At 41.0% G+C, this 24,993-nt stretch overlaps 1 protein-coding gene across 8 annotated transcripts in view; it reads left to right on the top strand.

Moving 5' to 3' along the window:
* The window catches only part of numb (NUMB endocytic adaptor protein), a 216,142-nt gene that overhangs the window by 76,405 nt on the left and 114,744 nt on the right, over positions 1–24,993 (top strand). The window contains exon 1 of one of the 8 annotated variants that reach the window (XM_087990196.1): positions 8,560–8,578. The exons of the other annotated variants lie outside the window; for them this stretch is intronic. The gene's annotated coding sequence lies outside the window, so the exon portion shown is untranslated. Of the gene's footprint in view, positions 1–8,559; positions 8,579–24,993 lie in introns of those variants that run through there. 8 annotated transcript variants of the gene reach the window in all.

The following is a 24,993-nucleotide window of genomic DNA, read 5'->3' as shown; positions in this document are numbered from 1 at the left end:
CTTCGTTGAACAGGATATTGAGTACAAGAGTTGGCAGGTCATGTTACAGTTGTGTAAGATTTTAGTTCAGCTACATTTGGAATATTGCGTACAGTTCTGGTCCCCACATTACCAAAAGAATGTGGATGCTTTGGAGAGGGTGCAGAGGAGATTCACCAGGACGTTGCCTAGTATGGAGGGTGCTAGCTATGAGGAGAGGTTGGGTAGCTTTGGCTTATTTTAATTAGAAAGATGGAGATTGAAGAGGGACCTGATTGGGGTCACAAATCATGAGAGGTAGAGACAGCGTGAATAGCAACAAGCTTTTTCCCAGAGTGGGGGACTCGAATACTAGGGATCATCAGTTCATAGTGAGAGAGGAAGAGTTTAAGGGACCTATGCATGGAGAGTTCTTTACGCAGAGGGTGATGCGTGTCTGGAACATGTTGCCACCTGAGGTGGTAGGGGCTGGCACGATAGCGTAATTTAAGGGGTATCTAGACAGATACATGAATGGGCTGGGAGCAAAGGGATACTGACCCTTACAAAATAGGAGACAGGTTGAGATAGAGGATATGGATTGGCAGAGGCTTGGATTGCTGAAGGGTCTGTTTCTGTGCTGTAATTTTCTTTGTTCCTGTACTCCTCCACAGTAAACACTGATGCAAGGTATCCATTTAGTATCTCCTTCATCTCCCTCATAAGTGGCCTTGCTGATTTTTAAGGGGACCTATTCTCTCCTTAATTATACTTGTGTCCTGAATGTATTTGTAGAATCCATTTGGATTCTCCTTAACCCTATTTGTCAAAGGGGACATCTAATGTCCCCTTTTTGCCTTCCTGATTTCCCTCTTAAGTATACTTCTACTGCCTTTATACTGTTCTGCGGATTCACATAATCTTTACTGTAATATGCTTCTGTCTTATTCTTGATCGAAACCTCAATTTATGGAACTGTCTCAGGACTCTAATTTTCTCAATTTCAAAGGCTTCCTATTTTCCAACCATCCCTTTACCTCCAAATATCTGCCCTCAAATTAACTTTTGAAAGTTCTTGCTTCATTCTGTCAAAAACAGAGAGGGGGAGAGAGAATGAGAGGGGTGGTTCTGTAGTACAATTCAATAAGATGGTCATCATTTCTTTCTTATTTCCAAGCTCTAACCAAATAACTTCGCTGGATGTATTGTCAGGAATATCCTCCCTACGTACAGGCATAATGTTGTCCCTAATCAAAAAGGAGGATCCTCAACAGTTGCAATATGTGGATTATTCCCCCTCCTCCCTTTCTATCCTTCCTATACATCTGTTAGCCTGGAACTTGAAGCTGCCAGTCCTGTCCATCCCTGAGTCACATCTCTGTAGCTGCTATGATATCCCAGTCCCATGTTCCCAACCATACCCTTGAGAATGTGTATCAGGTATGAGCAGGTAGGAAAAGAGTTACGTTTTAAGTTTTGTAAAACAAAAGGTTCAGCTGAGCTTGACTCAGATCAGATAAGAACTTGTAGTTAACAATGGGGTGCTGGAGGCAAGGTAATGGTTAGCAAGGTCAAAAAGCAGTCATTATGTAGAACCATTTGACAATATTGGAAGCATTCAGTATGCAAGGTCAGCTAACAAGGGGGAAAGTATCCATTGTATGAATCCAGTTAACAAGGTTAAGAACATTGTGTGTAACAGCAGATGGCTTAATTTTTGCTGTTGACGTTTGCTGATTGCAACGGTCACACAATTAATATGTATCTTGTTTTATCTTTATGCTCCTCCCTGTAAAATGATTAAATAGTTCACTGAGAAACTGCTATTCCAGAGAAAAACTGTGAACTCATGTCCCTGTGCATGTGGGCCATCATTCTCTCCCCTCCAGGGCCTGGAATAAAGATGGAGTTAAAACTATACAGTGTCTCTGAGCATCTTGCTTCGATTGAGGGGGGAGTGGGACGTCACCCTGAGTTCATCTGTCTTACCTGACTAGAGAGTCCCCTATCACAATGGATTGCTTGGAACCTGATATACTCCTTGTAACATTAGACTCAGTCTCATTACCAGAAACGTGGCTGTTAATGCTACATTCCGCTGAGGGTCCATCACCCCCTACACTTTCCAAAACAGCATAACTGTTTAAAATGGGGATAGCCACAGAAGACTCCTGCATGACCGGCCTCCTCTACTATCTTTCCTGGAGGTAACCCATCTACCTGACTGTCTGTCTGCTTTATCTCTCTTCCTGCAACTGCCATCCATCCCACACCCTCGCTTCTATAAATTCCTCATTGCTTGTAACTGCCGCGCTAACTGATCCATGCGACCTGATAGGGTTTGCAGCCAAACATACTTCCTGTCGATATAATCATCAGTAACATGAAAACTCTACCTACTCTCCCACATCTAACAAGAAGAGCATATCACTCTGTTAAAGGTCACCTTTACTCCTTAACAATCTATAGTCTTAGGATATAGCGCAGTCTTACTATTCTTAAAAACCACTACTCCAGGCTCACCTAGTACATATATTTTATAGTTTAAAGTTTAATCAAGGGACAGATCTCAATAAAACATATCATTAAATGGAACCCACTCTACTCACTATTGTAGATTTACAAGAAAAGTAAGGTTGCACTTTAAAACTAGCCACTTAGCTACTGCCCTGCTGTGAGCTCTAAGATACAGGTTTCTCCAAGATCAGCTGAGAGTTTTGCCACATGTTAATTTTTCTTAGACAGTACCTTTGTCCAGTAATACTTGAAATCAATCAGCAGAGTAGTCAGCTGTGCAGATTCACTGCTGGGTCAGACCATATTTCTCCTTTGATTCACTTCCAATGTGGTCACCAGCTTCATCTGTCTTCCTCCCTTTTTAAAGTGCTGTTGTTTTGATCTTTTTCCCCAAAGTTTCAAAACGATGCAAACCTTATAAAACAGTGATTACTGGTCCTAGAATTTGAGGAAATCGGCTTCAACATTGGAAATACCTCCAAAAAAGGAGCAGCTCCTACAGCCACATTTTTTCCCCATCCTCCATTTTAGGGTACCCAGAATCATATCATAAAACAGAAATCAGACAGATATCTTAATTTGTAATTTTGCTCATGGAGATAGTGTTCATGTTACTCCCAGTGGTAGGGAAACCTTTAACAGCTAGATGTAGTGAGCCTGATCAAATTGAAAAGAAATTTAGTGAAGTGAATTATTTGATAACAATGCTATAAAAGAAGAAATCCGTGTGTCATGTGAATATGGTCAAAAGGTCTTTTGGGAGGGAAAGCCAGAGGAGAATATGTTACTGATTACAGCACAGAATGAAGAACCAATTTCCAATGGTTTTGATTTGGTCATTCCTTAATTAAATTGGATAGTGAAGAAGGTCTCAAAATTGGGGATAAGTTATTAAGTTACATTCCACAGGGAAATCAAAATGACCTAAAAGAGTTAATACAATCACATGGAGAGTTTTGTACGTCATGAAATTACTACTTCCCAGCTTACACCCACAATGTAGAAAAAGGAAATACTGTTCCAATTAAGCAACATCCTTAGACTTCAACCTCTGAGTTGGCACAGGTTCCAAAAGAGATTGAACACATTCTCAAAGACAATATAATCAAAGTGAGTTGCAGCAGATGGAGCTAACCCATAGTCATGGTGTCAAAACCAGGTAGTGCCCAATGTGTGGACTATTGTAAAATCAATTCAGTTATTCATATCCTCTTCCACATTTATAGAGTCATCGAGATGTACAGCACAGAAACAGACCCTTCAGTCCAACTCGTCCATGCCGACCAGATATCCCAACCTAATCGAGTCCCGTTTGCCAGCACCTGGCCCATATCCCTCCAAACCCTTCCTATTCATATACCCATCCAAATGCCTTTTAAATGTTGCGATTGTACCAGCCTCCACCACTTTCTCTGGCAGCTAATTCCACACACACACCATCCTCTGCATGAAAAGGTGGCCTCTAAGGTCTCTCTTATGTCTTTCCCCTCTCACCCTAAATCTATGTTCTGGACTCTGCCATCCCAGGGAAAAGAGTTTGTCGATTTATCCTATCCATGCCCCTCATGATTTTATAAACCTCTAAGCCCTCAGCCTCCAACGCTCTAGGGGAAACAGCCCCAGCCTTTCCCTCCAGCTCAAATCCTCTAACCCTGGCAACATCCTTGTATATCTTTTCTGGAACCTTTCAAGTTTCACAAGGTCCTTCTGATTGAAGGGAGACCAGAATTGCACACAATATTCCAACAGTGGCCTAACCAATGTCCTGTACATCCGCAACATGACCTCCCAACTCCTGTACTCAATACTCTGACCAATAAAGGGAAGCATACCAAACGCCGCCTTCACTATCCTATCTACCTGTGACTCCACTTTCACGGAGCTATGAACCTGCACTCCAAGGTCTCTTTGTTCAGCAACACTCCCTCGGACCTTACCATTAAGTGTATAAGTCCTGCTAAGATTTGCTTTGCCAAAACGCAGCACCTCACATTTATCTGAATTAAACTCCATCTGGAAGACTGTATTGAGAAGGTGAGACAAGCAAAGTATATTTCCAAGTTAGATTTACTCAGAGGATACTGGCAGGTACATTTATCTGACTAACGGATAAAGTCATTTTGGGATTACCCATTTGTATGGTGTACATTGATGATCTGGTGATTTTTAGTCATACTTGGAAGGAAAATTTGGCGCATCTGTTGGAATTGTTCAGATGACTTTGGGAGGCAGGCTTGGTGATAAACCTGGCTAAGAATGAGTTCACAAAAGCCTAAATCACGTTCCTGGTCCAAGTTATTGGAAGTGGACAAATGGCCCCATGGGATGTGAAACCAAAGTTTATTCAAGAGGGAATGTTATGGTTCCTGAGACTGAGTTTTTATCAGAAGTTTGTGTTGAATTTTAGCAGTTTCATTACTCCACTGACTGACTTGTTGAAGTGCAGAACATTTCAGTGGATGGAAAAATGTCAGAAGACATTTGACAGCTTGAAAGCTCTGTTAAGCACTATCCCATTTTTGGCTACACTAATTATGCAAAACCAAGGTGGGTATCGATGTGAATGATGTGGGTGTCGGTGTTGAACTCTTGCAAGAAGACAACAAGAAGATAGAAAGACTTATTGGGTATTTTTCCAGAAAATTGAATAGTCATCAGCAGAGAAAAATCCACAATTGAGAAGGAGACCTTGAGCTTGGTGTTGGCATTGCAAACTTTCAACATTTCTAATGCCAATCGTGTGTCTGAGACAAATATGTATACTGATTTTAACCCCTTAAAGTTTTTGGAAAAGTATCTGGATAAAAATACCAGATTGTTAAGTTTATTGCAGTCATTCAATTTGAAAATTATACATATAGCAGGACAAAAGATCAACAATTGCCGATGCATTGTTGTGACTTTGAACAAAGACAGCGGCGTTAGGTAGCAAGAAAAAATGTCAGACTGAAATAATCAATGTTTCCATGCTTAGAGTCAATGTAATGTATGTGTTGTAATGTATTAATAGTGTAAAGGATTTTAAAAATGAAGCCATTTTTGTTTATAGGTAACTTTCAAAAGGGGGAGGTGTGATGACACTATCTGGCTTTAAGAGGTGTATTTTGACCTGTTTTTTAATGAAGAGAAGTTGGGACAGCATGTGAGGCCTAGTTTTTTTTGTTAAAAGTTGGAACAGTAGAAGTGGCCTGAATGGCTGGGGTTGAGCTCCTACATAACCAGGATTTTTTTAGCTTTTAAATTTCACCAGTTGCTGCGGTCTTGAGGGTGGAATGTGAAGCTCTTTTTCTGCTCGCTAAAAGCTGAGGTTCTCCTCCTGCTTCCAGAATTGCACGTGAGATCTATTTTACTGAGTTTTCCTTTGCTAAGGGTATGTTTATGGGATGTTACTATATTGAAATAGTTAATATTTATATTAATTACTATAAATTATTTTGATAAAGTTACAGTTCATCCAGTTCTTCCTTTTTTATTTTGTCTGTATTTTGATTATAGTGTATGAACAAAGTGTATTTTGTTTCAAACCAGATAGTTTGACCAACTGATTTGCATCAGAACATAACGCCTTACATTTACCTTTAAAATAGGAAAAAGTTAGGATCCAGTTTATCATAATATATATTGAGGGGCTTTGCTCTCATCCGTAACACCATTCAAACCAATTCTATCCTTGAGACTACTCTTCTCAGCAAAGTGATTGAAGGTGTTGAAGATGTTATCGCGTGGTCCTTGCTCATCAATAACCTACTCACTGATATTTGGTTTGACACCTGCCAAACATCACTTAAGTGCTGGATACCTTGCTGCAGGGTGGAATGCTCACTCCTGCTAACTTAAATGTAAATATTTAAAGCTTTGCTGTCCCCTGCCAACAAGCTATAGAATCTAAAATTAGCAACTTGGGCATGCATCATTTTGATTTGCAGATTTCAACTTCTCTCATTTTGAGAATTAGAAGAATAGATGTTGATAAATCTCTTAATGTTTGGTAATGTTTCCCGAAACAGTTATCTTAAGGATGCCTTGATGCTTATACCTGTAGGTAAACGTATCTGTTTTTCCTGAGTGCTGGCATGTGTGTTGGAATGCTGGTCATATTACAGTGCCCAGCAGGCAGAGCTGCTCTTGTGAATGTCACAAGACTCCCAGTGTCTGCTCACCTGCCTCCAAGTCTCCACAATCTATTTCTGTAATACATCGATTATGTGAGGCAAATTATTTGCTCTGAAATTTCTTTGCACGTGCATTCATTAGAACTTGAAGCTGAAATGGGCATGTCTGTTCCTGATGAAGTCAAGGTTAGAGTAGTTCTGAAAAAGCATAGTAGGTCAGGCAGCACCCGAGGAGCAGGAAAATCGACGTTTCAGGCAAAAGATCTCTTGATGAAGGAAGCTGCCTGACCTGCTGTGCTTTTCCAGCACCACTCTAATCTTGACTCTAATCTCCAGCATCTGCAGTCCTCACTTTCTCCTAGTTGATTTTAACCTTATTGTGAAGCCTCTTCCAAGGATGCTTACCCTGAAGAAGTTCTCCTTTCTCTCCAAGAATCTCAGTGAGTCTCCCTCTCACTGCACCCCCTCAGGTCATCCCTGCCCTGAAGCTCTTCAGCCAGATTCCTGATGAAGTGCTTATGCAAAATTCTCCTGCTCTTTGGATGCTGCCTGACCTGCTGTGCTTTTCCAGCAACGCACTCCCAATGTCTGTTACTTAGTAGGAAACTTGTCAGATTCTTTTCATATGCAGGGAGTGCTGAAATTTGTTTGACCTATGCAGCTGGACTTGCTGCTTTGCTATGCATTAGATATGCAGTGGATTATTGGATACGTATTTTGTGTACATTATCTTTGGGAAGTTAGTCCAAGTTAATAGTTATCACTATGTAATAGAACTGTATGTTTAGCTTCAATACAGCATTCTCGTGCTTGTATAGATCTGGAAGAAGAGATCAGACTGCAGTATCTGAGCTTGAATCTCCTCAGTAATTTTAGTCTGCAGTTGAAAAGGAAATGTTAAAACAGCCCAGGAACGAAATCTTTCTCTCTGTCTTAACTTTGAAGCTTGTACGATGAATTAGAAATGCTAAATACACCATTGGCAAAATTCCTGCCCAAAAAAAAGGTCAGGGTTGACGTGGCACATCAGGGTGTGCGCAGCGAAGCTGGTATCAAGGAAGAAAGGTGACTCATGTAGAATTTGATGTGTGAACCTGTGGATTATTGATTTATTGTAGATGTCGTAATGAGAGCACAGTTAACTTACGTGAAAATATACAGAGCTCCTCTGTCAGGACGGATCTATGTAAATTGAATTAGAATAATGTTAGTTTGTTTAATTGCATGTTGCCATTTTCAGAAGATTTCATCATTAAAGTTGAATTAGGTCAGCTGAATTTGACCTTTTCTGAATAATTAATTTGTGCGCTTGTAAATTTGATCCAATTTTGAGGCAAATTTGTTCTGACAATAAAACAGCAAAATGTTTATGTTTCTGGGTGTATCACAAGATCCTCCATAAGAAAGAAATGAGATTCATAACATCATTTGCTTCAAAGTTAGGTGTCAAATATGTGAAACCTTTTGAGTGCAAGACTTAGAGCTTGGAAAGGAAATTTGAATCATGTCTATGATCGGTGCAGCAAACAAATTGTTTGACTTGCGCTGTCATGACTCTGAGCCCTAATTTGTATATATTTGTAAGCATGAATGATGTAGGCATTTTGCAATCTGAGCTTGTTTATTGTGTGATTATGAACAGTACAAAGCTTTTTTCTCTCTCTCAAATTTGTGGCGTATCTGTCAATACAGAACAAAGTAAGCTAACCAGCTTTGAAGTGCACTATTGTGTGCTTCCTGCTCTCCCCCCCCCCCCCATGCACACTTCCTGCAGCGATAATTGGTTAGATACAATTTCGTTCTTTTATTGGTACCTATTTCACAGGTCAAACATGAGATCTTTCTGATCTATGATTCAGCAGTTCCACAACATGTTCTATTAATGTTTTTTGTGGAATCCTTAATATTTTACATGTATTCAAAGGGAAGAAGAGTCAAGCAGGTGAGAAAAGTGTTTTGTGACAGAACACCTCCTTTGGCTTTGACATGAGGTTTGTATGCTGTTTTTCTTGGAATTTGTAGTATATAACCAGTCCCAGGCCATTTGGCCTAGTTGGTCTGTGCTTGTGCCAGTACTCGGAGACATAGATTTATATACATGCAAAATGATCCTTTGATCCAACTTATTTGCAGCAACCATACATCCCAAACTGACCTCGTCCCATCTGCCAGCACTCGACCCATAATGCTGTAAACCCTTCCAGCTGTTTTTAAATATTGTATTGTACCCGTCTCCATTATTTCCTGTGTGGAATCTTGTCCAATGTATTGCTGAAGTCCACATAGCATCTACCACTCTGCCTTTATTAATCATCTTTGTCATGTCTTCAAAAATCAACTTAGTGAGACATGATTTCCCCTACATAAAGCCATGTTGACTATCCCTAATGAATTTTTGCTTTTCCAGATGCATGTAAATGCTGTCCCTCAGAATCCCCTCCAACAACTGTACCCAGCACTGACGCAAAGCTCACTGGGCTATAGTTCTGGTTAGTAGGACTATATTTGTGAGTGAAGCCTGGTATTCATGAGCATTGGATTAGTTCATAAAATGTTTCAAAAAGTTCACTTTCAGAGAATTAACTGCATCAGGAGATATGGTGAGTGGGTGAAATCATATGAGCAAGGGGCAGGAGCATTAGGTCTTGCACAACCATTTCACTATTTAATGAGATCGTGGCTGATCTGATTGTAACTATAAATCCACATTCCCACTTATACCCGATAACCTTTCACGCCTTGCTTAACAGCAATCTGTCCACCTCTCCCTTAAAGCATTTAGAAGTTCTGCTTCCACAGTGTTTAGGAAGAAAGTTCCAAAGACTTTTCTCTGTGAGAAAACAATATTGTTTCAACTCTGTCTTCAATGGGCAACCTCTTAGTTTGAAACAGTGACACTGAGTTCTGGATTTTCGGAGAGGAAGCACACTCACTACGTGTACAGGAAGTTCCCGGTCTACAAACGAGTTCTGTTCTTAAGGCTGTACGTAAGTCGAACTTATATGTAAGTTGGAAGAGCTATGTATGGTTCACATCTAACATCAATTAGTCAAATGTTTGTCTTAGTATATATTTTACCTAAAACATTAAAGAAACATTTCTTAAATTGTTTGGATAGAAAAGCAAATAATGAAAACATAACACTTACCTTTGTTCCAGTCAATGTCTTGTATACTAGAATAACAATTAACAATTAAGATGACTTTTTAATTGGGTGACGGGTGTGGTGTTGGAGAGGATGGGCCTGGTGCTGAATCAATTCCTTAAAGTAAACATCAAGAGTGGCTTGAACAGAGCTTTTCTTTTTCTCGTTATAAATGGCCTTGTAGCAGCTGAGGCCGTCAGTAACTGTCTGGTAAACTTTGGTGAACCTCTCTGTATTAGGATCTTGCTCCTTTCACTTTTCCATCCCTGCCTCAATGAGCTGAAAGACTTCAGCTAACTCCTTCATCAAAAACCTCTTGGATCCTGGGGTTTCTAGGTCCTTCCTCAAATGCTATCATCTGCTGCTGCAGCTCCATAAGGTCCTCACTGGTCAGTTCTTCAGCATGGGATTGAAGCAAGTCTAAGATATGATATTCATTGATGTTTAACTGCAGTTGCTTGTTACCAGTATCAACCAAAGGCTTACCTGGCTTTGGCAATGTCCTTACCTCTAAACTCTGTAAAACCATATGCGCATTGGGGGCACAATTTGTTCCAGACTCCTTTCATGTTAATATTCTTCACTCCCTCTCAATGTTTTTGATGCCATCGTAGATGCTGTAATTCCTCCAGAACTCCTTTAAGTCATTTTGGGTAGCCCTGACCATTTGTGAGAAGGTCCAGTGTAAATAGTAAGCGTTTTAGGAGGCTATGATTGCCTGATCCATTGGCTGAAGTAGTGATGTGGTGTTGGGTGATAAAAAGACAACCATTACATTGGTGTGAAGGTCACCTAAAGTGCTTGGAAGTCCCGGGGCATTCTCGAGCACAAGAAGAATTTTGAAATAAATCTGCTTGACCAAGCAGTTACATTTAGCACCAGGAACAAAAAAGTTCAGGAACCAGTCTTCAAAGAGAGCTTTTGTTACCTAAGCTTTTGTGTTTGCCTTCCAAATAACAGGCAGAGATGCCTTGATGATCTGTTTAAGTGCCCTCGTATTTAGGGAGCATACCCAAGCATAGTCTTAAGCTTGCAATCCCCAGATGCGTTACCCACGAAGCAAATTGTTAGCCTCTCCTTGGATGCCTTATGCCCTAGAGCAGATTTTTCCTCTTTTGAAATGCATGTCCTTTCAGGCATTCTTTTCCAAAATAAGCTCGCCTACATTAAATATTTGCTCAGGCACATAACCTCCCTCCTCAATAATTTTATTAAACGTTTCAGGAAACACTCTTGCAGCACTTACATCGGAACTCGCTGCTTCACCTTGCACTTTAATATTGTGCAAATTTACCCTTCCTTTGAAATGATTGAACCAATCCCTACTCGCAGCAAATTCTTTATCACAAGCACTTTCACTTGCTGCACGTGCAGCTGTTAAATCACTGTAAAGGCCTCGAGCCTGTCCTTGCACTAAGCCAAGGCTAAAAGGAATATTACGCTGATTTTGATCCTCTAACCAAATTACCAATAGCCTTTCCATTTCAACAATTAAACCACTCTGTTACTTTGTGATAGTTGTCATTTTCATTGGGACAGAGCCTTTTACATGTCCCCTTGTCCTTTATAATAGTCCCGATCATTGACCGACTGTAGCCTAACGTTTTTCCAGTGTTTGGTGGCATTTCACCTCTCTCTGATTGCTTTCTTTTTTCCACTTTCCTTTCAATTGTGATTGTTTTCCTTTTCTACTGCTTGCATCAGATTTAAGCTTTAAAGCCATGATTATGAGGACAAATGCATGACTTAAAATGGTGACGGCGGTATGGCGATGATGGCAGGCTGATGATCCGCTGAAAAGATGCAGTATTTTGAGCACGCAGTGCGTACAGATACTGTAGTCCACCTGTTTGTAGTACAAACCATTGTTTGTAACTGGGTTAATAGGTTTTGTTGGGGTTGGTTCGAAAGTATGAGCTTTCATAACTCGGGGACTTCCTATACTCTGTCAACCACTCCTCAGGATCTTTATATGTTTCAATTCATCTCTTAGTCTTCTAAACTCCAATGGATGCATGCCCAGACTGTCTAACCTTTCCACACAAGGCATCAATCTAATAAACTTTCTCTGAACCATCTCCAATGTTCCTTAAATAAGGAAACCAATGCTGCATACTGTATTTGTATTCCGTTCCCCTTGCAATTAACGATCGCACTCTATTAGATTTCCAAATTCCTTGCTCTACCAGTATACTATCCTTTTGCAGTTCCATGAATGCTGTTTCATATAATTTAACCTTATTTAGAAGCTTTTACCTCTCTTTTTCTAATGTATTTTAAATACATCTGGGCTATTTACCACTACATTCCAGTAGTGAATTGCACCTGTCAAGCACACTCTGGGGGAAGAAACCTTCTCCAGAATCCTTTTGAGATTCATTAACGACTACCTTAAATTTGTGATACATTTTGCAGATGTTATTGTTATTATTTACTCCATTTTGCATAGAGGTAAAAACAATGACTGCAGATGCTGGAAACCAGATTCTGGATTAGTGGTGCTGAAAGAGCACAGCAGTTCAGGCAGCATCCGAGGAGCTTTGAAATCGACGTTTCAGGCAAAAGCCCTTCATCAGGAATAAAGGCAGTGAGCCTGAAGCGTGGAGAGATAAGCTAGAGGAGGGTGGGGGTGGGGAGAAAGTAGCATAGAGTACAATGGGTGAGTGGGGGAGGGGATGAAGGTGATAGGTCAGGGAGGAGAGGGTGGAGTGGATAGGTGGAAAAGGAGATAGGTAGGACAACTCCGGACAAGTCATGGGACAGTGCTGAGCTGGAAGTTTAGAACTAGAATGAGGTGGGGGAAGGGGAAATGAGGAGACTGTTGAAGTCCACATTGATGCCCTGGGGTTGAAGTGTTCCGAGGCGGAAGATGAGGCGTTCTTCCTCCAGGCGTCTGGTGGTGAGGGAGCAGCGGTGAAGGAGGCCCAGGACCTCCATGTCCTCGGCAGAGTGGGACGGGGAGTTGAAATGTTGGGCCACGGGGCGGTGTGGTTGATTGGTGCGGGTGTCCCGGAGATGTTCCCTAAAGCGCTCTGCTAGGAGGCGCCCAGTCTCCCCAATGTAGAGGAGACCGCATTGGGAGCAACGGATACAATAAATGATATTGGTGGATGTGCAAGTAAAACTTTGGATGTGGAAGGCTCCTTTAGGGCCTTGGATAGAGGTGAGGGAGGAGGTGTGGGCGCAGGTTTTACAGTTCCTGCGGTGGTAGGGGAAAGTGCCAGGATGGGAGGGTGGGTTGTAGGGTGGCGTGGACCTGACCAGGTAGTCACGGAGGGAACGGTCTTTGTGGAAAGCGGAAAGCGGTGGGGAGGGAAATATATCCCTGGTGGTGGGGTCTGTTTGGAGGTGGCGGAAATGTCGGCGGATGATTTGGTAGGGTGGAAGGTGAGCACCAGGGGCGTTGCATTGGCAGAGAGAATGAAGGCAGGTGCTATAAATGGGTCATGTATAGTCAATTTGTCTTTCCAGCACTTTGCCAGGCTTTAACATTTTAAAAAAAACTTCTCAACTATTTATCTAATTTTTCAAACTGATGAAAAAAATCCAATCCTGTCTCTTAAACCTTTTGGATAGAATTAGAAACAGCAGTGTATATAACAATGTTTACAAAGTTTGTGTAGTTAATAGTGAACTGTACATCATAAAGTTGGGCATAAACAAATGGATACATTTGGTTAGAAGCTAATTAATAATTGGTTTGTTCTTAAAAGGTTAGCATTTGGGTTAATTTCTCGGGATAATAGGCATTGAAAGGTTATGGGAAGCAGATTTCTCCAAGTTCACAACTCTTGGCATCAACTCTTGGTGTCCTAGACAGTGCTGCAAAGCACTTAGGAATGTTCTCGGATCATGAACGATGCTCGTGAAATACAAAGGTCTGTGCTTTTATTTAAATTGTAACAGAGCTCTTTCAGCAAAAAAAAACCCTCAGACTGGATTGCCTAATTCTTCTTCTAGAGTTTAGATGTGCACGTAGACCTAAGAAAAAGGGGCGGAAGTCATTCCTTTGCGTCCAAGTTGGGGATTTTGATAGAATATAATACAACACAACACAGCACAGGAACAGGCCCTGCGGCCTACCAAGCCTGCACCGATTAGTAACCCTTATTTAGACCTGCTACTTTTGCCCTTGCGTGCTTTCTATCCCCCTGTTTGCCTTCACTCATGTCTATCAATATACACCTTAAATGTTGTTAACATGTCTACTTCCACTGGCAGTATTTTTCCAGGCACCTACCTGTGTGAAAAATTTTCCTGGCACTTCTCCCCTAAATCTTCCCCCTCTCACATTGAACATGTGCCCTCTTGTAATTGACCTTTCCACCCTGGGGAGAAAGCCTCTGACTATCCAACCTATCTCTGCCTCTCATAATTTTGTAGCGCTTTATCAAGTTACCTCTCAGCCTCCGTCTTTGCAATGAAAGCAGTCAGAGTTTACCCAACCTCTCCTCATTACTAAAACCCTGCAGACCAGAAGCCTCTGAACCCTCTCTAAAGCATACACACCCTTTTGGTAGTGTGGAATTCTGTTATCCAAATGTGGCCTAACTAAAGATTTCTACAGCTGTAACATAACAGACCAACTTTTATATATTTTACATGCTGGCCGATGAAGATAAGTGTGCTGTATGCCTTCTTGACTCCCTTATCCACTTAGAGTGATCTGTGAACCTGTATGCCCAGATTCCTTTCTATGTTAGTGCTTCTCAGGGTTCTGCCATTTATTGTATAATTCGTACCTGAATTTGACCATCTAAAATGCATCCCATCAAATTTGTTTGGATTAAACTCCATCTGCTATTCCTCTGCTCAAATCTGTAGTTTATATCCCGCCGTATCCTTTAACTATCACCATCACTTTAACTCCTCAGTATCTGGAACTCTCAATTTTGGTGTCATCCGCAAACGTACGAATCAGACCATCTACATTTTCCTCAAGATCATCTATATATAAGCAATAAAGGTCCCAGCGATGATCATTATGGAACACCACTAATTAGTGAATTCCATTCTGAAAAGCACCCTTCTGTCTTCTATGACCAAGCTAGTTTTGTATCCATCTGGCCACCTCACCTCAGATCCCATGAGACTCTATTCGGAGGAATCTTGATTATCTGAAGGACACAAGTGGGGAGTATTTTGTTCAGTTAATCAAAAATATAGTTTTGCCAAGCATTGGAACCTTGCGATCTTGTTTGAATAATCCAAAATTCGGGTGATTGAATGCCGGATAATTGAGGTTCCTCTGTATTTTGTATCAGCCTGGTATCTTGTCTATCTAGACAATATCTGTTGTCCTTCCCTCAAAAGTCTTGACACTACCCAAATAAATGCAATCAAGTTGGTGAGACGTGATCATCCCTGTGCAAACCCACTGACAAGTCCATTTGCTGACAAATGTAACTAAATTTTGTCTTTCACTATCTGCTCCAACAGCTTCACCACCACTGACGTCTAGGTCACTGGCCTGTAATTGCCGGATTATGTCCGTTTCCCTCTTTAATTAAAGGAACAGCATTGGTCATTCTCAGCCTTCTGGAACCTTGCCTGAAGCCAAGGAGCATGCAACGGTATCTGTTAAGGCATCTCCTACTTTTTTCCCCCCTATCTCCCACTGTATCCTGGGATAGATCCTGTCTGGCCCTAGGGACTTGTCTACCTTAACATATTTCAAGACACCCAGCATTTCCTCCTTCATTGTGTTGACTATCTGAGGGTGTGCATGCACCTTTCTCTAGCCTCAACATCTGTCACACCCCTTTCTTTGGTGAAGACCAATGTAAAGTACTCATTAAGGATCTCATCTGTTTTTTCTGGCTCAATACATTACATTACCTCCCTCCTTTAACCTACTCTTTGCCATACTACTCTCTTTCTTCTAATATATGTGTATAAAATACACATGCAGACACACACACAAAGTGCCTTCGGGTTCTCCTTTGCCCTGCTGGCCAAGGACATTTCATCACCCTTTTCACCCTCCTAACTCCCCATTTGAGCTCCTTCGTGTTTTCTCTATATCCTATATGGGCAAGTGCGGTTACCATAAGTTAACAGATAAGTTTGAGTAAATATTGCTTGGTGCCAAATTTGTAATAGAATTTGATATGTGTTCATTAATAAAGTCATGGTGATTTATAAAAATTAGACTACTTTAAATTATTTTGTCAGGCACTGAATGTGAATGGAGTAAGTAGAGGATGTATAGATTGGATCAGTAGTGAAAGGATGAATTGTGTGCAGTATATCTATCTTTCTTCTTTTGCTCTTAATCTCTCTTCATGTGACAACATGGACTTGCAAAAGGGCTTCATTGTTATTAATAAGCCCTTCAGTATATTGCTCAAATGAGGGGTATGTATCTTGCTGGAGGGCCATGAGACTGATCTTTTTGGTACCACTAGTAATTGGATAAGATTGGCTTATTCTGTGCAGAAAGAATAGAGGAGTTGCTTGGTGACCACATTGCTTGATGCACTTATTTATATAGCCACTGTGGGGAGGGCATGGTTTGTGTGCAGTGCTGGCACATAATTTTACAACGTGATTCTGCTCTATCAACCATAGTTTGTTGAGTAGGGAGTCAAGATTTCTGGATGTATTTAGGGGCAGTCAGGTTTCAACTGTGTTGCTGGTTTGATTTTAGTAAGGTGGCATAGATTTTCAATTTCTCACCCTGTTACAGATTTTATTTTCAGAATGCCTTCATTTTTGTAATGGTTTTCCTAAAATGTCTTTTTTGTTTTAAGGGGTTATCTTGTTGGGTTTTGGTTGGGTACCTGAGGTCCTTTTTTGTAGATTCTTATGTTATTTTTGAAAACATCAGTTTCCTTGTATTTTGTGTTCTGGCTAGCCATTCCTTCTTAAAATGTGTACCACTTCACTGTACAATTCACTTTGCAGTCAGTAACCTTTTCGAACAGTAAAATCTTCAAAGAAGTATTGCTGTTTTGCTATTGTGCTATATGCAGATTAGTGCGACAAGATGATTATTTTTCAGGCTTCCGTGTTGCAGTTCTCGTTCTGTTTTATTCCTCCTTCCATACTTGGATTCAATTTGCTTAGTTTTCTGTGAAGTGTAGCTTCATTTATGTCACTATGTTGCTATCCACCGAAATCTATCTTTTGTTATGAAGTGAGACAAGGGAAACTTTATCATTTTCCTCCTTTTTAAGCTTCATTCAGTATCCGTACTCTTACTTTTCTATAAATCTATTATTTGATGCTTATGTTTGTTATAGGAATACTCAGCTTGTACTCTGCTCCTGTCTGATGATTTATCACTACAGTGTGTCAAACTGCTTGTTATTTTTTTTTCTGCCCTATTAATTTTAACCAATCCTGTTAGCTTATTGAACTTTGGTTTCAGGCCAGCATCTTTCCTGTTGACTCTTTGTTATCTTTTTCAGTTCTTGTAGTGAACCCTGTTCTTATTATGTATTTGCCAGTTATTCAGCTTTTATAATCAGTGGGATATCCCCACCTCATGATTATATGGGCATCGAATGGTTCAAACCAGACTACTTCCACAGATAGTAACCACATGTAGCAAAGTAAGTGCTGTCAAAGAGGTTGCGGCCTTTTACAGCTCCATGTATTCAGGTTAATTGAATTGAATTTGACCATCTATTCTGAAGAACAGTCACTCTGGACTTGAGATGTTAACTCTTAATCTCTCCACAGATCTTCCCAGACCTGCTGATCCATTCCAGCAATCTGTATTTCTTTCAGATCTGCAGCTTCACAATGCTTGTCTGTTATTGAATCGAGTTTGAATTTGGTTGTCTTTGTCTTCTCTTGCAGCTGAGCTGTGATGAGAAATTGTTGTGATTGTGCAGATTTTCTTTTTGATCTACTGTGCAGTTGACACCACAATCTGAAACACTCAGCCTGTAAATGTATAGGCAGAATCTGTAAAAATATTGAAGACGTATTTAGATGTGGCGCTCTTGTGATGCCAAGGCATTTAAGGTACATGGGCCAAGTGCTGGAAATTGAGATTTGTTTTTGACTGGCATAGACCTGAGGCCAAAGAGCCTTTTTCTGTTCTGTAGGTCTCTGTGCCAATAGAAAGGAATTCCTTGCACAGCACCTCGAGCTGGAAGACCTTATTGAAAGCAAACTTGGAATATAAAAATGGCATGAAACTGGAAAGTTTGATTTTGTTGGGGTTTGGCATGTCCCTTCCTTCCCATTGGTCTTCCAGTTTGTTGTGTACTCCGGTTTTCTGGTGAGCTGCTCAGGCTTTGTACAAGGATGAGAGTTTGCCGAGGGAATTACAGTATTTGCGAATTGTTCAGAATGGGTGGTTCCAGAGCTTCATGTAGCTGTTTAATGGTTCATTTGTGGCTTCCAATTGTATTGCATTAACCTTCTCTTTAGATCCAATGCAGGATAGTGCATTAATGTGAGAAATGCATTAAAAAGTCGAGAAAAGTACTGTATATTTATAACTGTAAATGGTTATTTTAGCAAATACATAATTGTTCTCCTTAACCTGTTTTAGTGCTTTCACGGTCACACATAATGCATTGGATTGGAAGAGCCAGCTTCCTTGTTGTGACCATTATTATTTCTACTGTAGGTGAGATTATGCATTTTTGTCAAGGTATTAGTAAAGGTTTTGATAGTCAGGAGAACTGGCAGCTGAACATGTTCTTGAGTTAGTATACCTTAAGATTTTTTTGAAGTGAAGTTGAAACCACAATCAGATTGGATGTGCCATGATCCTATTGAATGGTAGAGGGGATTAAATTGGCTTGAGGGGCCAAATGGCCAACTCCTGTTCCTATTTCTTCTGATCTTGTGGTCAAATCAGTTGTGATCTCATGAAATGATGTCAGACACAAGGGAACAAAGAATCAACTCCTCCTACTTTCATATAACCTTAGGAGATTTATATTTCAGGAAACCAGCTCATAGTACTGGCTAACTGAATAATTTTGTATTCAGCAATGAACTTGATATATGAATGAAGATCACTATTGGCATCTGGCTAATTGAAAGATGGCATGTGTATTTGATTTAAAATTCAGTGTTTTGAACCAAAATTCTGAAGCAGAATTTTGACTCTATCTTATATTGAAGTGGGTTTTCATTCATTCTGCTTCAGGCACTGGAATTGGAGATGATGCATCATAAGCACTGTTTCACTCATGACATAACAAATGGACTCATGTTTTGGGAGGGGTGGACCTGCAGCAATAAATTTTATAACCTGCTCTCATTAAAGTTATGGAACTTGAATTTGTTTTGCAGTCAAATCTCATAATGGGTTGTCCATTAGCCCCCAGGTAGAAAACATCTGATTTGCTTTTAACTTGGTTTGTTGGCGAATATTGATAAATTATCATATCAGCCATTTCTAGCTCAGGGATTGCACATCAGTGGTTACAGTTCCTTTTATTGTCACGGGAAATCATGTACCATTTCTGAGTCAGAATTTTGCAAAGCCTATTTTTAAGTGACTGAACTGAGTCACAAGATTAGTGTTGCAACAAACACTCGCTAAGTATCTAGGGTACAATAACGGCTTGGGTAAGTTGCCCAGAAGTTGCTTTCATTCAGTAAGTATGAAATAGAATATGAACTGAGTTAGAGTTTGGTGCATGCAAGCAATACATTGTTTTTGATATTGCAGAATTTCTTAGATTCTCGACCAGGCTCCTTGGATTGGAGAGTGGCAAAACACCTTTGCTGTTCTGGAAAAGAAGGAATAAAGAGAACTGTGGACTTGTTTGCCTCACAGTAGTAATATGTAAAACAAACAGAATCGTATTCCTTTGAAACATCCTCTGACAGTGGCATGTATTGAAGTGTTTTGCATCCCAGTACAGGCAAAATGGGTCAAATGATCTCTTCTTCACCGTAGTGATTCCATGATTCTCTGAATGTTGAAGTCGTAATGTAAGAAACTGGGCAGTCAATGTGCACTTCAGGCAACATTCTGATAATGACCAGATAATCGATTCTAATGATGTTGAGTGGCCAGGACACCAGGGATAGCTCCCCTACTCCCCTTCAAAGTCATGACATGGAATTGTTTATATCCCCTAGAACAGGTGGTTGGAGCTTCGGTTTAATGTCTCTTGCAAAAGACGTCACCTCCAAAATTTCAGCAATCATTCAGTGTTACACTGGAATGTTGACTTTAGCCGTTATTTCCAAGCTGTTCATTGGGACGCAAGCCCAGAACCTTGTGACTTTGAGCAAGAGAGCAACAAACTGAACCATGCTGACTCTTATTCAGCATATGGTGTCGGTGTTGGATTGGGGTGGACAAATCAGAAGCCACATGACATGAGGTTATGGTCAAACAGGTTTATTTGAAATCACCAAGGTTTTGGAGTGCTGGTGACTGGCACTTTACCTGAGAAAGCAACATCATTCCAAAAGCTTGTGATTTCAAATAAATGTTGACTTGCTTGCTGAGCTAAGTGTGTTCACAGACGTTTTGTCACCATTACTAGGTAACATGGTCAGTGTGCCTCTGGTGAAGCCTGTCTGCACCAGCACTATCATTAATCCTGGTTATGGCTGATCATCCAATACAATAGCCTGTTCCTTTCAAACTGTTTGCCCACACCCCCCACTACCACAACCACCATCAAAACCCTAAATGCTATGGTCTCCTCAGTGCCAACTCCTTGAAATCATACAATGTTTTGGTCTTGACTGCATCTGTAGTAGTGACTTCCACAGGCTTACCAAAGCTTAGGTCATAAAAATTTCTCATCTCGGTCCTAAATAGATTACCCCCTGTATTCTTATGCTGTGATCCCTGGTTCTAGACGCCCCATTTATTTGGAATTACCTTCCTTAGGATCTTATACGTTTCTATCAGATCCCTCCTCACTCTTCTGAACTCCAGTGAATGTAATCCTAACTGATTCACTCTGTCCTTGTGTGCCAGGCTTACCATCCCAGGAATCAGAGTAGTGCCATTGGAAGATGCTGGATCTAGTGCATTCAGATTTTAAAAAGGTCTATTTATGCGCCATGACAGAGTTGCATAAAATTAAGGCTCGTAAAATTGGCTGCTGTGTATTGGAATGAATCTAGGTCTGTTTAATGGATAGAATAGGAATGAGCAGGCTATTTTCAGATTGATGGGCTGGAACTAGTAGGGTATCAAAAGGGTCATTGCTTGGACCTTGACTATTTACAGTCTATATCAATGACTAAATCAAGTGTCATGCAAAGTTAAGTGGGAAACAAAACTTTGTGTTGGGCACAAAAGGACATAGGTTATGTGAGTGGGCAATAATATAAAAACAAAATTAATAGAATGTGAAAAAATGTGAAGCAGAATTTTTTTAAAACATGGAGAGAACTTAAGAAATGTTTATGCTTGGAGGTTTAGATTTCTTCACACATGAATCATAGGAAGTTAACATGCAGGCTAAGCAAAAAATGAAGAAGCCACTCACAGATTCCAAAGCTTTCCTTTCCTGTTTACAATTCTGCAACTTTTCCTTGAGGCTTTTCTCTGCCTGTTTGTTACTATGCAATAACAATGCTGAAAAACTAAATCTTTTTCTTAAGAATTCCTATCTCACTGAGGAAACTCTAGACCAATCCACATCTAACAACCTGCCCTCAAAATTCTGCTCATGTTTAGATAATAGTCATAAGTTCTGTTGCAAACAACCAATGACATTCTTTTTTAAAACGACAAATGTTCCTGTCTCCCAGTATTAAATTATCCTTGATTGGATTCCAGCCTCTAGAACTGCATCTTCACCAAAAGTAAATGCTTGGGCCATATCCTGTTAGTATACCAAGTTGTACTGAAATCTCCCCAATATTTTTTAACAGGTGTTGTTTACAGAAAAACAAATGCTAGTGAAAGCATTACTTTTCCCATCTTAATGGCAGAGGCAGTTAGGAAAGCACATGATATGTTGGCCTTTTCTTGCTGTGTTCATCTTTTTGATGTGATCTCCATGTCTGTCATCAGAAGTGGGGATGCTTGCTGGTGGTCTCAGCCACAGGGTGTTGTTGGAAATAGGGCCTTGAATGATTGAGTTTCTGGCTTGGAATGTCATGTCCTTTTGTTGTCTTTCCATTGAAGGAAGCTGCACCATTTTTATCTTACCAAGAGATTGAAATTTGTGTGAAGATCCACAGTGGTCTAGGCCTTAGTGAGACCACACCTGAAGCATTGTTTGCTGCAGAAGCTCAGTAGGTGTGATGACATCTGTGGAAAGAAAGCAGAGTTAACATTTCAAATCGGGTGACCCTCCCTCCTTCAATCTGACTTTGGGCTTGTAGACTTTGCATTATAATCCCTATTGAGTGCTCCAGTGTCTGAGGGGCCTGCTGTGTAGAGAGAGTGCAGTGAAGCCTGAATTGGGTGATCAGGTGCCTGACCTCCAGCTCTTACAGTCTGTGATCATGTCAAGAAGGACGTGGTGTGAAAACATCCTGTTCAATCCCAGTTGAAGGGAAACTTGGCCAATGTTGCCCAGTTGGAGAAAAGGAGTTGTGGTGCATTTTGAAAGACGAACATAGAACATACAACATTACAGCGCAGTACAGGCCCTTTGGCCCTTGATGTTGAGCAGACCTTTTATCCTACTCTAATATCAAACTAACCAACTTACCCTCCATTTTACTACCATCCATGTGCCTATCCAAGTGTCACTTAAATGTCCCTAATGTATCTGACTCTACCACCAATTCTGGCAATGCATTCCATGCACTCTCCACTCTTGTGTAAAGAGCCTACCTCTGACCTCTCCCCTAAACCTTCCTCCAATCACTTGAAAATTATGCCCCCTTGTGATAGACATTTTCACCCTGGGAAAAGATCTCTGGCTATCCAGTCTATCTATGCCTCTCATCATCTTATACACCTCTATGAAATGAATTCTCATCCTTCTTGGCTTCAATGAGAAAAGCCCTAGCTCTTTCAACCTTTCTTCATAAGACATGCTCTCCAGTCCAGGCAGCATCCTAGTAAATCTCCTCTGCACCCTCTCTAAAGCTTGCATATCCTTCCTATAATGAGGCGGCCAGAACTGAACACAGTATTCCAAGTGTGGCCTAACTAGGGCTTTATAGAGCTGTAGCGTAACCTCGCGGCACTTAAATTCAATCCCCCTGCTAATGAAGGCCAACACACTATACACCTTCTCAACACCTATCAACTTGAATGGCAACTTTGAGGGATCAATGGACGTGGACCTCAAGTACCTCCACACTGCCCAGAATCCTGCCTTTAACCCTGTAATCTGCATTCAAATTTGTTCCAACATAAATCACTTCACACTCTTCCAGGTTGAACTCCATCTGCCACTTCTCAGCCCAGTTCTGCATCCTGTCAATGTCCTGTTACAACCTACAACAGCCCACCACACTATCCACAACTCAACCAATCTTCGTGTCATAAGCAAACTTACTAACCCACCCTTCTACTTCTCATCCAAGTCATTTATAAAAGTAACAAAGAGCAGATGTCCCAGAACAGATCGCTGCGGAGCACCACTAGCCATAGAGCTCCAGGGTGAATACTTTCCATCAAATATCACCCTGTGTATCCAACCAGCCAAATTTCCCTGTATCCCATGTCTCCTTACTTCAACAAACACCTTTCTAAAATCCATATACATCACATCCACTGCTGTACTTTATTCAATGTATTTTGTTACAGCCTAACAGAATTCAATGAGGCTTGTGAGGCATGACCTGCCCCTCTCAAAGCCATGCTGACTATCTCTAATCAACCTGTACTTTTCAAAATAATCATCAATCCTGTCTTTCAAAATCCTCTCCAATATTTCGCTGACTGGTCTGTAATTCCTAGGGTTATCCCTATTCCCTTTCTTGAACAAGGGAATAACAATTACCACCCTGCAATCATCTGGTACTATTCTAGTGCATGGTGAAGGTGCAAAGATCATCGCCAAAGGCCCAGCAATCTCTTCCCTCTGTTCCTATAGTAATCGTGGGTATATTCCAAGTGGCTCAAGGGACGTACTTAACTGTCCTCATGTTTTTCAAAACTTGCAGCACATCCTCCTCCTCAACATCAATCTGTTCGAGCATATGATGCTAGATTTGGGAGTGAAGTGAAGATGATGATGACTGCTGCTGCTGCTGCTTCAGTTTTCTTTTGGAAGAAACTGACTGGAACCAGCTGTATATTGTTTTTGTGGAGGGTTCAGTATGATGATTCTGTATCATCAAGACTGTTGTGAGTAGAAATTAGGTAGTTCTGCTGAGATATGCACTATTTTTGTGAAGACTATTCCTGTAGAACACTGGATACTGTTTTCTGGCTAAATTGTTTGAAGTAGAAGAGCTGGCATTCTGTCAGAGGAGGTTGAATGCCTTCGAGGACTTTGTGGATGGAAGTGGAGTTGTGTCAGCTGAGTGAACTAAATCTGACAGATCCACCTTCATTCTGTCTGCTATTGAAAGTGTAATTTGTTTTCCTGTTAAGTCATGTTTAATTACTATCGATTCTGAATGGATAATGTAAACGTAGTGAAAGCATTTAAATCCTTTTCCTTCTTTCCAGTTTGGTCATACAGGAAATTCAGTTCATTTGGTTCCTATAGGGATTGTGAAAAGTTAATGGAATTCTGGGGAGGCCCACTGTTTCAAACCATTCATGGTTGTGGCTAATGGCTAAAAGGATTCCAGTCTGTCTTCGTCCAAGTGTCAATAATAAATCTTTTCATAGTTTAGAGAACTAGTCTTGATTGTATAACAGAGGATAGATGATGTCCTCACAGTCGGTGTCATGGTGAAGCTGTTTGGGATTGGTACCCTCAGTCGGGTGTTGCGGTGAAGCTGTCTAGGATCGGTACCCTCACAGTCGGTGTCACGGTGAGGTAGTCTGGGATCGGTACCCTCACAGTCGGTGTCACGGTGAAGCAGTCTGGGATCGGTACCCTCACAGTCGGTGTCACGGTGAGGTAGTCTGGGATCGGTACCCTCACAGTCGGTGTCACGGTGAAGCAGTCTGGGATCGGTACCCTCACAGTCGGTGTCACGGTGAGGTAGTCTGGGATCGGTACCCTCACAGTCGGTGTCGCGGTGAAGCAGTCTGGGATCGGTACCCTCACAGTCGGTGTTGCGGTGAAGCTGTCTAGGATCGGTACCCTCACAGTTGGTGTCACGGTGAGGTAGTCTGGGATCGGTACCCTCACAGTCGGTGTTGCGGTGAAGCAGTCTGGGATTGGTACCCTCACGTGGGACCCGAGGGAGGGGGAGTTAAAGTGTTCAGCCACGGGACGGTTGGGTTGGTTG

This window comes from Chiloscyllium plagiosum, unplaced genomic scaffold (genome assembly GCF_037043375.1).
Source record: "Chiloscyllium plagiosum isolate Xiang-an unplaced genomic scaffold, Cpla_swu_hap1 HiC_scaffold_8, whole genome shotgun sequence".
Taxonomy (NCBI): Eukaryota; Metazoa; Chordata; class Chondrichthyes; order Orectolobiformes; family Hemiscylliidae; genus Chiloscyllium; species Chiloscyllium plagiosum.
This window is presented reverse-complemented; position numbering and strand designations above follow the sequence as displayed.